Genomic DNA, 12,791 nt, shown 5'->3' with positions numbered 1-12,791 from the left:
TGTGGGTTACAATTAGACGATTGATGGAAAAGATGGGTTTGTTTGAGTCAAGTCTTCCAATGCTAGAACTGAGTTTCGACGGTTAAGGGGGGATGCATTTGCTGAGATTTCTCTTGAGAAAATGGTGTAAATGGTATAGGGTAGAGCCCGATTAGTTGCATTGCACATGGAGCTGCACATAGGTGGCGATTGGCGGTGACTTGGGCGTTAGAATGGCTTTCCTTGTTTTGAAAGGTGGTGAATCAAGTCTCATCTTCTAATTCACTTTGAGAATGATGGGAAACAACAATAAAAGTATTAATATCCATATAAGAATGGTGACAAAGAATTAAAAAGGAAATTAAACTTGAAACATGGTTTAGAGATGACTAATCGCTTGTAAGTTGATTAATGCCATTAATACCGGTTACAAGTTTCACCAAGGTTAAATAACGAACATCTAGGGCTACAGTTGGAAGAACGATACAAAAGACAGGTTTCTTCGTGTCAGTTCATTCCATGCTAGAACTGAGCTAGACGGTTAAGTTGGGATGCATTTGATGAGATTTCACTTGAGAAATTGGTGTAAACGGCATAGGCTAGCGTCCGATTAGTTGCAACGCACATCGAGACGCACCGAGGTGGTGATTGGCGGTGACTTGAGCATTGGAATGGCTTTCCTTGTTCTGAAAGGTGGTGAATCAAGTCTCATCTTCTAATTCGGCTCTAAGAATGATGGGGAACAACAATAAAAGTTTTAATGTCCATATAAAAATGGTGAAAAAGAATGTAAAAGGAAATTGATTTTGAAACATGGTTTAGAGATGACTAATCACTTGTAAGTTGATTAACTGACCTCAACTCTAAATACTAGCATAACCAAGGTAGGATAAGGTGAGTACGGCACGTCCTGGGCTTGACGGAAACCAATGGCATGGCATCTGTGGGTTACAATTGGAAGATGGATGGAAAAGATGGTTTTGTTTGAGTCAATTCTTCCAATGCTAGAATTGAGTTTCGACGGTTAATGGGGGACGCATTTGCTGAGATTTCCCTTGAGAAAATGGTGTAAACGGCATAGGGTAGAGCCCGATTAGTTGCATTGCACATGGAGGTGCACCTAGGTGGCGATTGGCGGTGACTTGGGCGTTAGAATGGCTTTCCTTGTTTTGAAAGGTGGTGAATCAAGTCTCATCTTCTAATTCACTTTGAGAATGATGGGAAACAACAATAAAAGTATTAATATCCATATAAGAATGGTGACAAAGAATTAAAAAGGAAATTAAACTTGAAACATGGTTTAGAGATGACTAATCGCTTGTAAGTTGATTAATGCCATTAATACCGGTTACAAGTTTCACCAAGGTTAAATAACGAACATCTAGGGCTACAGTTGGAAGAACGATACAAAGGACAGGTTTCTTCGTGTCAGTTCATTCCATGCTAGAACTGAGCTAGACGGTTAAGGTGTGATGCATTTCATGAGATTTCCCTTGAGAAATTGGTGTAAACGGCATAGGCTAGCGTCCCATTAGTTGCAACGCACATCGAGACGCACCGAGGTGGTGATTGGCAGTGACTTGAGCATTGGAATGGCTTTCCTTGTTCTGAAAGGTGGTGAATCAAGTCTCATCTTCTAATTCACTCTGAGAGTGATGGCAACAAACAACAAAAGTATTCATGTCCATATAAAAATGGTGACAAAGAATTAAAAAGGAAATTAAGCTTGAAACATGGTTTAGACATGAGTAATCCCTTGTAAGTTGATTAATGCCCTTGACACTGGTTATAAGTTTGACCAAGGCTAGATAAGGCACATCTAGGGCTACAATTGGAAGAACGACAGAAAGGACAGGTTTCTTCATGTCAGTTCATCCCATGCTAGAACTGAGCTAGACGGTTAAGGTGTGATGCATTTGATGAGATTTCCCTTGAGAAATGGCATATGTGGGTTACAATTGGAAGATTGAAGGAAAAGATGGGTTTGTTTGAGTCAATTCGTCCAATGCTTGAATTGAGTTTCGACAGTTAAGGGGGGATGCATTTACTGAGATTTCCCTTGAGAAAATGGTGTAAACGGCATAGGGTGGAGCCCGATTTGTTGCAATGCACATGGAGGTGCTCCTAGGTGGCGATTGGCGGTGCATTGGGCGTTGGATTGGCTTTCCTTGTTTTGAAAGGTGGTGAATCAAGTCTAATCTTCTAATTCACTCTGAGAATGATGGGAAACAACAATAAAAGTATTAATATCCATACAAAAATGGTGACAAAGAATTAAAAAGAAAATTAAGCTTGAAAAGACAAATCAGCTATTCCGCTCTAGAAAAGACAGGTTTCTCCATGTCAGTTCATCCCATGCTAGAACTGAGCTAGATAGTTAAGGTGTGATGCATTTGATGAGATTTTCCTTGAGAAATTCCTGTAAACGGCATAGGCTAGAGTCCGATTAGTTGCAATGCACACATGGAGGTGCACCTGGGTGGCGATTGGCAGTGACTTGGGCGTTGCAATGGCTTTCCTTGTTCTGAAAGGTGGTGAATTAAGTTTCATCTTTTAATTCACTCTGAGAACGATGGCAAAAACCAATAAAAGTATTATGGTCCATGTACAAATGGGGAGAAAGAATTAAAAAGGAAATTAATCTTGAAACATGGTTTAGAGATGACTAGTCACTTGTAAGTTGATTAACTGACCTTAACTCCGGTTTCAAGCTTAACCAGTGCAGGATAAGGTGAGTATGGCACATCTTGGGCTTGAGGGAATCCAATCGCATGGCATCTGTGGGTTACAATTGGAAGATTGATGGAAGAGATGGGTTTGTTTGAGTCAATTCGTCCAATGCTAGAACTGAGATTCGACGGTTAAGGGGGGATGCATTTGCTGAGATTTACCTTGAGAAAATGGTGTAAACGGCATAGGGTAGAGCCCGATTAGTTGCAATGCACATGGAGGTGCAACTTGGTGGCGATTGGCGTTGACTTGGGTGTCGGAATGGCTTTCCTAGTTTTGAAAGGTGGTGAATCAAGTCTTATCTTCTAATCCACTCTGAGTATGATGGGAAAAACAATAAAAGTATTAATATCCATACAAAAATGGTGACAAAGAATTAGAAAGGAAATTAAGCTTGAAACATGGTTTAGACATGAGTAATCCCTTGTAAGTTGATTAATGCCCTTGACACCGGTTACAAGTTTCACCAAGGCTAGATTAGGCACATCTAAGGCTACAATTGGAAGAACGATAGAAAAGACAGTTTTCTTCATGTCAGCTCATCCCATGCTTGAACTGAGCTAGACGGTTAAGGTGTGACACATTTGATGAGATTTTCCTTGAGAAATTCGTGTAAATGGCATAGGCTAGAGTCCGATTAGTTGCAATGCACATGGAGGTGCACCTAGGTGGCGATTGGCGGTGACTTGGGCGTTGGAATGGCTTTCCTGGTTCTGAAAGGTGGTGAATCAAGTCTCATCTTTTAATTCACTCTGAGAATGATGGCAAAAACCAATAAAAGTATTAATGCCAATTTAAAAATGGTGACAATGAATTAAAAAGGAAATTAAGCTTGAAACATGGTTTAGACATGACCAATCCCTTGTAAGTTGATTAATGCCCTTGACATCGGTTACAAGTTTCACCATGGCTAGATAAGGCACATCTAGGGCGACAGTTGGAAGAACGATAGAAAAGACAGGTTTCTTCATGTCAGTTCATCCCATGCTAGAACTGAGCTAGACGGTTAAGGTGTGATGCATTTCATGAGATTTCCCTTGAGAAATTGGTGTAAACGGCATAGGCTAGAGTCCGATTAGTTGCAATGCACATGGAGGTGCACCTACGTGGCGATTGGCGGTGACCTGGGCGTTGGAATGACTTTCCTTGTTTTGAAATGTGGTGGATCGAGTCAAATCTTCTATTCGGCTCTAAGAATGATGGGGAACAACAATAAAAGTATTAATGTCCATATAAAAATGGTGAAAAAGAATGTAAAAGGAAATTGATTTTGAAACATGGTTTAGAGATGACTAATCACTTGTAAGTTGATTAACTGACCTCAACTCTGAATACTAGCTTAACCAAGGTAGGATAAGGTGAGTACGGCACGTCCTGGGCTTGACGGAAACCAATGGCATGGCATCTGTGGGTTACAATTGGAAGATTGATGGAAAAGATGGTTTTGTTTGAGTCAATTTTTCCAATGCTAGAACTGAGTTTCGACAGTTAAGGGGGGAAGCATTTCCTGAGATTTCCCTTGAGAAAATGGTGTTAACGGCATAGGGTAGAGCCCAATTAGTTGCAGTGCACATGGAGGTGCACCTGGGTGGCGATTGGCAGTGACTTGGGCGTTGCAATGGCTTTCCTTGTTCTGAAAGGTGGTGAATTAAGTCTCATCTTTTAATTCACTCTGAGAACGATGGCAAAAACCAATAAAAGTATTATGGTCCATGTACAAATGGGGAGAAAGAATTAAAAAGGAAATTAATCTTTAAACATGGTTTAGAGATGACTAGTCACTTGTAAGTTGATTAACTGACCTTAACTCCGGTTTCAAGCTTAACCAGTGCAGGATAAGGTGAGTATGGCACATCTTGGGCTTGAGGGAATCCAATCACATGGCATCTGTGGGTTACAATTGGAAGATTGATGGAAGAGATGGGTTTGTTTGAGTCAATTCGTCCAATGCTAGAACTGAGATTCGACGGTTAAGGGGGGATGCATTTGCTGAGATTTCCCTTGAGAAAATGGTGTAAACGGCATAGGGTAGAGCCCGATTAGTTGCAATGCACATGGAGGTGCAACTTGGTGGCGATTGGCGTTGACTTGGGTGTCGGAATGGCTTTCCTAGTTTTGAAAGGTGGTGAATCAAGTCTTATCTTCTAATCCACTCTGAGTATGATGGGAAAAACAATAAAAGTATTAATATCCATACAAAAATGGTGACAAAGAATTAGAAAGGAAATTAAGCTTGAAACATGGTTTAGACATGAGTAATCCCTTGTAAGTTGATTAATGCCCTTGACACCGGTTACAAGTTTCACCAAGGCTAGATTAGGCACATCTAAGGCTACAATTGGAAGAACGATAGAAAAGACAGTTTTCTTCATGTCAGCTCATCCCATGCTTGAACTGAGCTAGACGGTTAAGGTGTGACACATTTGATGAGATTTTCCTTGAGAAATTCGTGTAAATGGCATAGGCTAGAGTCCGATTAGTTGCAATGCACATGGAGGTGCACCTAGGTGGCGATTGGCGGTGACTTGGGCGTTGGAATGGCTTTCCTGGTTCTGAAAGGTGGTGAATCAAGTCTCATCTTTTAATTCACTCTGAGAATGATGGCAAAAACCAATAAAAGTATTAATGCCAATTTAAAAATGGTGACAATGAATTAAAAAGGAAATTAAGCTTGAAACATGGTTTAGACATGACCAATCCCTTGTAAGTTGATTAATGCCCTTGACATCGGTTACAAGTTTCACCATGGCTAGATAAGGCACATCTAGGGCGACAGTTGGAAGAACGATAGAAAAGACAGGTTTCTTCATGTCAGTTCATCCCATGCTAGAACTGAGCTAGACGGTTAAGGTGTGATGCATTTCATGAGATTTCCCTTGAGAAATTGGTGTAAACGGCATAGGCTAGAGTCCGATTAGTTGCAATGCACATGGAGGTGCACCTACGTGGCGATTGGCGGTGACTTGGGCGTTGGAATGACTTTCCTTGTTTTGAAATGTGGTGGATCGAGTCAAATCTTCTATTCGGCTCTAAGAATGATGGGGAACAACAATAAAAGTATTAATGTCCATATAAAAATGGTGAAAAAGAATGTAAAAGGAAATTGATTTTGAAACATGGTTTAGAGATGACTAATCACTTGTAAGTTGATTAACTGACCTCAACTCTGAATACTAGCTTAACCAAGGTAGGATAAGGTGAGTACGGCACGTCCTGGGCTTGACGGAAACCAATGGCATGGCATCTGTGGGTTACAAATGGAAGATTGATGGAAAAGATGGTTTTGTTTGAGTCAATTTTTCCAATGCTAGAACTGAGTTTCGACGGTTAAGGGGGGAAGCATTTCCTGAGATTTCCCTTGAGAAAATGGTGTTAACGGCATAGGGTAGAGCCCAATTAGTTGCAGTGCACATGGAGGTGCACCTGGGTGGCGATTGGCAGTGACTTGGGCGTTGCAATGGCTTTCCTTGTTCTGAAAGGTGGTGAATTAAGTCTCATCTTTTAATTCACTCTGAGAACGATGGCAAAAACCAATAAAAGTATTATGGTCCATGTACAAATGGGGAGAAAGAATTAAAAAGGAAATTAATCTTTAAACATGGTTTAGAGATGACTAGTCACTTGTAAGTTGATTAACTGACCTTAACTCCGGTTTCAAGCTTAACCAGTGCAGGATAAGGTGAGTATGGCACATCTTGGGCTTGAGGGAATCCAATCACATGGCATCTGTGGGTTACAATTGGAAGATTGATGGAAGAGATGGGTTTGTTTGAGTCAATTCGTCCAATGCTAGAACTGAGATTCGACGGTTAAGGGGGGATGCATTTGCTGAGATTTCCCTTGAGAAAATGGTGTAAACGGCATAGGGTAGAGCCCGATTAGTTGCAATGCACATGGAGGTGCAACTTGGTGGCGATTGGCGTTGACTTGGGTGTCGGAATGGCTTTCCTAGTTTTGAAAGGTGGTGAATCAAGTCTTATCTTCTAATCCACTCTGAGTATGATGGGAAAAACAATAAAAGTATTAATATCCATACAAAAATGGCGACAAAGAATTAGAAAGGAAATTAAGCTTGAAACATGGTTTAGACATGAGTAATCCCTTGTAAGTTGATTAATGCCCTTGACACCGGTTACAAGTTTCACCAAGGCTAGATTAGGCACATCTAAGGCTACAATTGGAAGAACGATAGAAAAGACAGTTTTCTTCATGTCAGCTCATCCCATGCTTGAACTGAGCTAGACGGTTAAGGTGTGACACATTTGATGAGATTTTCCTTGAGAAATTCGTGTAAATGGCATAGGCTAGAGTCCGATTAGTTGCAATGCACATGGAGGTGCACCTAGGTGGCGATTGGCGGTGACTTGGGCGTTGGAATGGCTTTCCTGGTTCTGAAAGGTGGTGAATCAAGTCTCATCTTTTAATTCACTCTGAGAATGATGGCAAAAACCAATAAAAGTATTAATGCCAATTTAAAAATGGTGACAATGAATTAAAAAGGAAATTAAGCTTGAAACATGGTTTAGACATGACCAATCCCTTGTAAGTTCATTAATGCCCTTGACATCGGTTACAAGTTTCACCATGGCTAGATAAGGCACATCTAGGGCGACAGTTGGAAGAACGATAGAAAAGACAGGTTTCTTCATGTCAGTTCATCCCATGCTAGAACTGAGCTAGACGGTTAAGGTGTGATGCACTTCATGAGATTTCCCTTGAGAAATTGGTGTAAACGGCATAGGCTAGAGTCCGATTAGTTGCAATGCACTTGGAGGTGCACCAAGGTGGCGATTGGCGGTGACTTGTGCATTGGAATGGCTTTCCTTGTTCTGAAAGGTGGTGAATCAAGTCTCATCTTTTAATTCACACTGAGAATGATGGCAAGAACCAATAAAAGTATTAATGTCCTTATAAAAATGGTGAGAAAGAATTAAAAAGGAAATTAATCTTGAGACATGGTTTAGAGATGACTAAACACTTGTAAGTTGATTAATTGACCTCAACTCCGGTTACAAGCTTAACCAAGGCAGGATAAGATGAGTACGGCACGTCTTGGGCTTGACGGAAACCAATGGCATGGCATCTGTGGGTTACAATTGGAAGATTGATGGAAAAGATGGGTTTGTTTGAGTCAATTCGTCCAATGCTAGAACTGAGTGTCGATGGTTAAGGGGGGATGCATTTGCTGAGATTTCCCTTGAGAAAATGGGGTAAACGGCATAGGGTAGCGCCCGATTAGTTGCAACGCACATGGAGGTGCACCTAGGTGGTGATTGGCGTTGGCTTGGGCGTTGGAATGGCTTTCCTTGTTTTGAAAGATGGTGAATCAAGTCTAATCTTCTAATTCACTCTGAGAATGATGGGAACAACAATAAAAGTATTAATATCCATACAAAAATGGTGACAAAGAATTAAAAAGGAAATTAAGCTTGAAACATGGTTTAGACATGAGTAATCCCTTGTAAGTTGATTAATGCCCTTGACACCGGTTACAAGTTTCACCAAGGTTAGATAAGGCACATCTAGGGCTACAACTGGAAGAACGATAGAAAAGACAGGTTTCTTCATGTCAGCTCAACCCATGCTAGAACTGAGCTAGACGGTTAAGGTGTGATGCATTTGATGATATTTCCCTTGAGAAATTCGTGTAAACGGCATAGGCTAGAGTCCGATTAGGTGCAATGCACATGAAGGTGCACCTAGGTGGCTATTGGCGGTGACTTGGGCGTTGGAATGGCTTTCCTTGTTCTGAAAGGTGCTGAATCATGTCTCACCTTTTAATTCACTTTGAGAATGATGGCAAGAACCAATAAAAGTATTAATGTCCATATAGAAATGGGAAGAAAGAATTAAAAAGGAAATTAATCTTGAAACATGGTTTAGAGATGACTAATCACTTGTAAGTTGATTAACTGACCTTAACTCCAGTTTCAAGCTTAACTATGGCAGGATAAGGTGAGTACGGCACGTCTTGGGCTTGAGGGAATCCAATCGCATGGCATCTGTGGGTTAGAATTGCAAGATTGATGGAAAAGATGGGTTTGTTTGGGTCAATTCGTCCAATGCTAGAACTGAGTTTCGACGGTTAAGGGGGGATGCATTTCCTGAGATTTTCCTTGAGAAAATGGTGTAAACGGCATAGGGTGGAGCCCAATTAGTTGCAATGCACATGGAGGTGCACCTAGGTGGCGATTGGCATTGACTTGGGCGTTGGAATGGCTTTCCTTGTTCTGAAAGATGGTGAGTCAAGTCTCATCTTCTAATTGACATTGTGAATGATGGCAAAAAACAATAAAAGTATTAATGTCCATATAAAAATGGTGACAAAGAATTAAAAAGGAAATTAAGCTTGAAACATGGTTTAGACATGAGTAATCCCTTGTAAGTTGATTAATGCCCTTGACACCGGTTACAAGTTTAACCAAGCCTAGATAAGGCACATCTAGGGCTATAATGGGAAGAACGATAGAAAAGACAGGTTTTTTCATGTCAGTTCATCCCATTCTGGAACTGAGCTAGACGGTTAAGGTGTGATGCATTTGATGAGATTTCCCTTGAGAAATTCATGTAAACGGCATAGGCTAGAGTCTGATTAGTTGCAATGCACTTGGAGGTGCACCAAGGTGGCGATTGGCGGTGACTTGTGCGTTGGAATGGCTTTCCTTGTTTTGAAATGTGGTTGATCAAGTCTAATCTTCGAATTCACTCTGTGAATGATGGGAAACAACAATAAAAGTATTAATGTCCATATAAAAATGGTGACAAAGAATTAAAAAGGAAATTAATCTTGAAACATGGTTTAGAGATGACTAATCACTTGTAAGTTGATTAATTGACCTTAACTCCGGTTACAAGCTTAACCAAGGCAAGATAAGGTGACTACAGCGCGTGTTGGGCTTGAGGGATACCAATGGCATGGCATCTGTGGGTTAGAATTGGAAGATTGAAGGAAAAGATGGGATTGTTTGAGTCAATTCGTCCAATGCTGGAACTGAGTTTCAACGGTTAAGGGGGGATGTATTTGCTTAGGTTTCCTTTGAGAAAATGGTGTAAACGGCATAGGGTATAGAGTCCGATTAGTTGCAATGCACATGGAGGTGCACCCAGGTGCCAATTTGCGGTGACATGGGTGTTGGACAGGCTTTCCTTGTTTTGAAATGTGGTCGATCAAGTCAAATCTACTATTCCTCTCTAAGAATAATGGGAAACAACAATAAAAGTATTAATGTCCGTATAAAAATGGTGAGTAGGAATTAAAAAGGAAATTAATCTTGAAACATGGTTTAGAGATGACTAATCACTTGTAAGTTGAATAACTGACTATAACTCTGGTTACAAGCTTAACCAGGGCAGGATAAGGTGAGTACGACACATCTTGGGCTTGAGGGAATCCAATGGCATGGCATCTGTGGATTACAATTGGAAGATAGATGGAAAAGATGGGTTTGTTTGCGTCAATTCGTCCAATGCTAGAACAGAGTTTCGACGGTTAAGGGGGGATGCATTTGCTAAGATTTCCGTTAAGAAAATGGTGTAAACGGCATAGGGTATATTGTCCGATTAGTTGCAATGCACATGGAGGTGCACCTGGGTGGCGATTTGCGGTGACTTGGGTGTTGGAATGGCTTTCCTTGTTCTGAAAGGTGGTGAATCAAGTCTCATCTTTTAATTCACTCTGAGAATGATGGCAAAAACCAATAAAAGTATTCATGTCCATATAAAAATGGGAAGAAAGAATTAAAAAGGAAATTAATCTTGAAACATGGTTTAGAGATGACTAAACACTTGTAAGTTGATTAACTGACCTCAACTCCGGTTACAAGCTTAACCAAGGCAGGATAAGATGAGTACGGCACGTCTTGGGCTTGACGGAAACCAATGGTATGGCATGTGTGGGTTACAATTGGAAGATTGATGGAAAAGATGGGATTGTTTGAGTCAATTCATCCAATGCTAGAACTGAGTGTCGACGATTTAGGGGGGATGCATTTGCTAAGATTTCCCTTGAGAAAATGGGGTAAACGGCATAGGGTTGAGCCCGATTAGTTGCAATGCACATGGAGGTGCACCTAGGTGGTGATTGGCATTGACTTGGGCGTTGGAATGGCTTTCCTTGTTTTGAAAGATGGTGAATCAAGTCTAATCTTTTAATTCACTCTAAGAATGATGGGACCAACAATAAAAGTATTAATATCCATACGAAAATGGTGACAAAGAATTAAAAAGGAAATTAAGCTTGAAACATGGTTTAGACATGAGTAATCCCTTGTAAGTTGATTATTGCCCTTGACACCGGTTACAAGTTTCACCAAGGTTAGATAAGGCACATCTTGGGCTACAATTGGAAGAACGATAGAAAAGACTGGTTTCTTCATGTCAGCTCAACCCATGCTAGAACAGAGCTAGACAGTTAGGGTGTGATGCATTTGATGAGATTTCCCTTGAGAAATTCGTGGAAACAGCATAGGCTAGAGTCCGATTAATTGCAATGCACATGAAGGTGCACCTAGGTGGCGATTGGCGGTGACTTGGCCGTTGGAATGGCTTTCCTTGTTCTGAAAGGTGGTGAATCAAGTCTCATCTTTTAATTCACTCTGAGAATGATGGCAAAAACCAATAAAAGTATTAATGTCCATATAAAAATGGGAAGAAAGAATGAAAAAGGAAATTAATCTTGAAACATGGTTTAGAGATGACTAAACACTTGTAAGTTGATTAACTGACCTCAACTCCGGTTACAAGCTTAACCAAGGCAGGATAAGATGAGTACGGCACGTCTTGGGCTTGACGGAAACCAATGGCATGGCATATGTGAGTTACAATTGGAAGATTGACGGAGAAGATGGGTTTGTTTGAGTCAATTCGTCCAATGCTAGAACTGAGTGTCGACGATTAAGGGGGGATGCATTTGCTGAGATTTCCCTTGAGAAAATGGGGTAAACGGCATAGGGTAGAGCCCGATTAGTTGCAATGCACATGGAGGTGCACCTAGGTGGTGATTGGCGTTGACTTGGGCGTTGGAATGGCTTTTCTTGTTTTGAAAGGTGGTGAATCAAGTCCAATCTTCGAATTCACTCTGAGAATGATGGGAAACAATAATAAATGTATTAATGTCCATATAAAAATGGTGACAAAGAATTAAAAAGGAAATTAATCTTGAAACATGGTTTAGAGATGACTAATAACTTGTAAGTTTATTAACTGACCTAAACTCCGGTTACAAACTTAACCAAGGCAGGATAAGGTGAGTACGGCACGTCTTGGGCTTGAGGGAAACCAATGGCGTGGCATTTGTGGGTTGCAATTGGAAGATTGATGGAAATGATGGGTTTGTTTGAGTCAATTCGTCCAATGCTAGAACTGAGTGTCAACAGTTAAGGGGGGATGCCTTTGCTGAGGTTTCCCTTGAGAAAATGGGGTAAACGGCATAGGGTAGAGCCCGATTAGTTGCAATGCACATGGAGGTGCACCCAGGTGCCAATTTGCGGTGACATGGGTGTTGGACAGGCTTTCCTTGTTTTGAAATGTGGTCGATCAAGTCAAATCTACTATTCCTCTCTAAGAATAATGGGAAACAACAATAAAAGTATTAATGTCCGTATAAAAATGGTGAGTAGGAATTAAAAAGGAAATTAATCTTGAAACATGGTTTAGAGATGACTAATCACTTGTAAGTTGAATAACTGACTATAACTCTGGTTACAAGCTTAACCAGGGCAGGATAAGGTGAGTACGACACATCTTGGGCTTGAGGGAATCCAATGGCATGGCATCTGTGGATTACAATTGGAAAATAGATGGAAAAGATGGGTTTGTTTGCGTCAATTCGTCCAATGCTAGAACAGAGTTTCGACGGTTAAGGGGGGATGCATTTGCTAAGATTTCCGTTAAGAAAATGGTGTAAACGGCATAGGGTATATTGTCCGATTAGTTGCAATGCACATGGAGGTGCACCTGGGTGGCGATTTGCAGTGACTTGGGTGTTGGAATGGCTTTCCTTGTTCTGAAAGGTGGTGAATCAAGTCTCATCTTTTAATTCACTCTGAGAATGATGGCAAAAACCAATAAAAGTATTAATGTCC

The sequence above is a fragment of the Carya illinoinensis genome, chromosome 6 (genome assembly GCF_018687715.1).
Source record: "Carya illinoinensis cultivar Pawnee chromosome 6, C.illinoinensisPawnee_v1, whole genome shotgun sequence".
NCBI lineage: Eukaryota > Viridiplantae > Streptophyta > Magnoliopsida > Fagales > Juglandaceae > Carya > Carya illinoinensis.
Note: the sequence above shows the minus strand (reverse complement) of the source record.